Here is a 3690-nt window from a genome sequence, read left to right as displayed (position 1 = left end):
CACAGCACTGTGGAGGTAAAGACGTGAGTGTGTGTGTTTCAGTGAGCATTATTGTCTTTATTTTTACAGATCAAACTGATTTAAGTTTACAAACTGTAAGAGGCATGTTATTAAATATTCAATGTTAAATATTAAATATTATTAGATAATTAAGTGACTGTGAATATGCTTTGAATAGACTGATTAATGCTGTTCTTCATCTCTTGCTTTCCAGAGAATGAAAGAAGACCAATCCATAGTTTGACATTTGATTACATTTTGATCTGTGATTATTGTGGGAGTGATAGTGTTTTCTGGTTTGGTCCTTTACTGTTGCTGCAAGAGTAATAAAGGTATGTCCATCACAGAAATACTGAAAAACTGATCTCACATTTATACCTGAAAATGATTATTGCAAAGCCAAAAATTAGATTCACCAATAGGGTTGCGTGACATTTTAACTCACAGGGTATCCCTTTATTTTTCGATGTGCAGGATACTCCATTTCTTTCAGTTGTTTGCCTTATATCAAGATGCATTTAAAGGGGTGGTTGATTATGATTTCACTTTTATAACTTTAGTTAGTGTGTAATGTTGCTGTTTGAGCATGAACAACATCTGCAAACTTACAACGCCAAACATCGTCCAAATGAAACAATTCCCCATCATAAGTACACATTGATGGCCTAAGACACGAAACGAGCGGTTTGTGTGAGAAAACGAACAGTATTTATATTGTTGTTATCTCTTGAAACAGCACACGTCCAAATGATCTGACGGCGCGGGCGGGTATAGATATATACACTAGATGTCGCCTTGGCTATTGCAGTTCATTGGAACGAAACCGTAGCCAAGCGACATCTAGTGTATCTATACCTGCCCGCAGTTAAATATATATATATATAACTTGTATATATATATATATACCTGCCCGCAATTGACTTCCATAGTATATTTTTTTTCCTACTATGGAAGTCAATGGGACCCAGAAACTGTCTGGTTACTGATATTCTTCTAAATATCTTCTAAATATCTTCTTTTCTGTTCAGCAGAAGAAAGAAATTCATACAGCTTTGAAACAACATGAGGGTGAGTATATGATGACAGAATTTTCATTTTAAAAGTGAACTTCTCCTTTAAAGGGGAACATAAGCAATAAGGTTTATATAGAGAAACAACACATGATTACTGCACAGTCTAAACATTTATAAGATATTAAGCCAAGATACATCATTGTCTAGTTTTGTCTGGCCATATTGTATGTTTATAGTTCATTTTCCTTCTGTTTCACAGGATAAAATATTCCTTGCAAATCCTTTAAATGAACAAAATGTCCTGTTTCTAAATATTTCTTCTCAAATCTTGACTACAATTCTGACTTCACTAAATATTTGCTGCTGGCAATAAATACTCAACTATTTTTTTTCAGATTTCAAACACTTTTTAACTCTTTATGAAATTCTAAGGAGATACTACAAAATCTATTGTATATTACTAAGATCTGTTTAGTGAATCCAGAACTCTGGTCAATATTAAACTTGTAGGCTGTCCGTCTGATAGATGAGAGAAATCAAACATCTGACAGTAATCTAATGCAGAGAAACATGTTTCCACACAAACCTGTAATCTGTGCAGTAAACTTCCATTCTGACCTCTCAGGTGTCAAACAGAGTGATGATACAGACTATGATGATGTTGAGGTGAGATTCAAATGACTGTTCATATTCCTGCAGACGTCACAGATAATAAATGTCATGTGACCCAATGCTGAATATTAACTGTTTCACATTTTGTGATGGCTTGATTTATTTCTTTTTAGACTCTGACACAGAAGATGACAGGAGATACCTGGACCACCATCACCTACTGTATAGTAGGACACCAAAAACCTTCATCTGCTCATGAATGTTAAAGCATAAAAATACTTTTTGGATTGACTGGACTCACAAATGGAGCGTAGAGTCTTGATTTACTCCCAGACTTCATGACTCTTGTGGAAGTGTACAGAATATATTTTACTATTGTAAGTCCAATTAACTTCATTACGTTGCCTCAGATATTATGAACAAGTGCTTCTCTGCTTTCCTCTTGTCATTTGAATATATAGTTTCATGTACTGTAATCATACTGTTTATTGATTTTATGCTGTTTGAATTTGCTGTCTTTCTTGACCAGGTTTCTGTTGAACATGAGATTTTAAAATGTTAGTGACACTAATCTGGTTAAGTATAGGTAAATTTGATAATAGTTTAGAAAAAAGAAAAAAAATTTAGCTGAAACAAACTCTTATGAGTGCTATAATTCCCAGAGAAAGCTATCCTGACTGGACTCACAAACGTTAATCTCAAAGACTCATCTGCTGCAGGATCCCTGAAGTTCATAATTTGATATTTGCCATATTCTGCTATTTTTTACACTGATATTTTGAATAGCAGTCATTGGTGGGGAAAATGCTTTTTGCGATCAGATGGTGTAGTTATAACTTCTACCAGCAGAGGCTAACAGGGCCATTCTAACCAGATAAACTGGGCCAATGTTCTAGTTTGGCTTTACAAACATCAGTGTCTCTCTCACTTCTATGTAAACCTGTGTGTGGGTTGAGTTATGAATGGGGTTTAACATTTATACAGTTACTTATTTAGATTAATTTATTGTTGGATGCTGGAATATTTTCTGTGACCGGTCCAAACCTGTTTGTTTTCAGTTTTCATACTTTCTATAGTGTCATTCATTTGCAGGTTATTACCTGTTCTGTATGTTCTAATGTAAAGATTTACTAATATTGCCATATTGTATACATGTGTAGCCCTGGTGAAATTATCTATATTATTTTCTTCAAAATGTATCTTTATATTGTTTTGTTTATTTGATTTATATTGTATGTCTGTATTTCTCACGTGTATTGAAAACGATTTTATACTGTTAGAAGTGTATGAAGTTTAGGCTCTGATTGGGTATTTCACAGTTTGGTTTGGAGAGCTATGTGATAGGCCAGAGGGGGGCGGGAGGAGAGAGTGAGAAGAGACAGGGGACGAAGAAGAGGAGATATAAAAAAATAACAACGTCGACACAGAGTGTGACGCAGTTACAATTTGAATGTTCATTTGTTTTACTAATAGCAGTGAGTCCGTGTAATTTCGTACAGAAGTTAAAGTGTTGATCTACATTACGAGGGCTTGGAGCCAGAGGGGCATAAGTGGCTTTTGACAAACTTTACAGGAGAGACAAAACAAAATTTTTACCACACTACAATCACCTGTATTATTAACCTTAAACCACAAACATTGTAACCACAGGCATACTTACATGAATGAGTATTTAAGTAATAAACTTATGGCATATTAATAAAATGAACATGTTCTAAAACATTTTAAAGGGCACCTATTATGACCCTTTCACAAGGTGTAAAATAAGTCTCTGATGTCCCCAGAGTATGTATGTGAAGTTTTAGCTCAAAATAAACTCAGAAAAACGCACCGGTTTAGTGTGTATCCCTTTAAATGCAAATGAACAGCTGCTGCCGGCCCAAAAGGCGGAGCCTCACAAGCTTTTTTTATTTTTTTATTCGAAGAAACAAAAATGTAAAAAAAAAAAAAACAGAAAAAGATGGAAATACAAATTTAAATAAACAAAAAAATTGCCAGAGGGAGGAAAGTATTATACACGCATATAAAATCAAATAAATAAATTGTAAAATTTTCAAAGTTCTTA

General features: G+C 34.1%; 1 long non-coding RNA gene across 2 annotated transcripts; it reads left to right on the top strand.

Annotated features, from left to right (window-relative positions):
• Nucleotides 1–207: 207 nt before the first annotated feature.
• Nucleotides 208–3454, top strand: LOC311077171. Of its 2 annotated transcripts, none has more exons than XR_014604779.1 (3): nt 208–332; nt 1639–1679; nt 1799–1936. It is a non-coding gene; the product is annotated as an uncharacterized lncRNA (long non-coding RNA). The 2 variants fall into 2 exon arrangements; XR_014604778.1 differs by lacking the exon at nt 208–332 and adding an exon at nt 1030–1068 and having other exon boundaries at nt 1799–3454.
• The last annotated feature ends 236 nt before the right edge of the window (nt 3455–3690 follow it).

The sequence above is a fragment of the Abramis brama genome (assembly GCF_963993115.1).
Source record: "Abramis brama genome assembly, contig: SCAFFOLD_165, whole genome shotgun sequence".
Lineage (NCBI taxonomy): Eukaryota > Metazoa > Chordata > Actinopteri > Cypriniformes > Leuciscidae > Abramis > Abramis brama.
The sequence above is the reverse complement of the archived record's forward strand: the minus strand, read 5'-3'. Positions and strand labels throughout refer to the sequence as shown.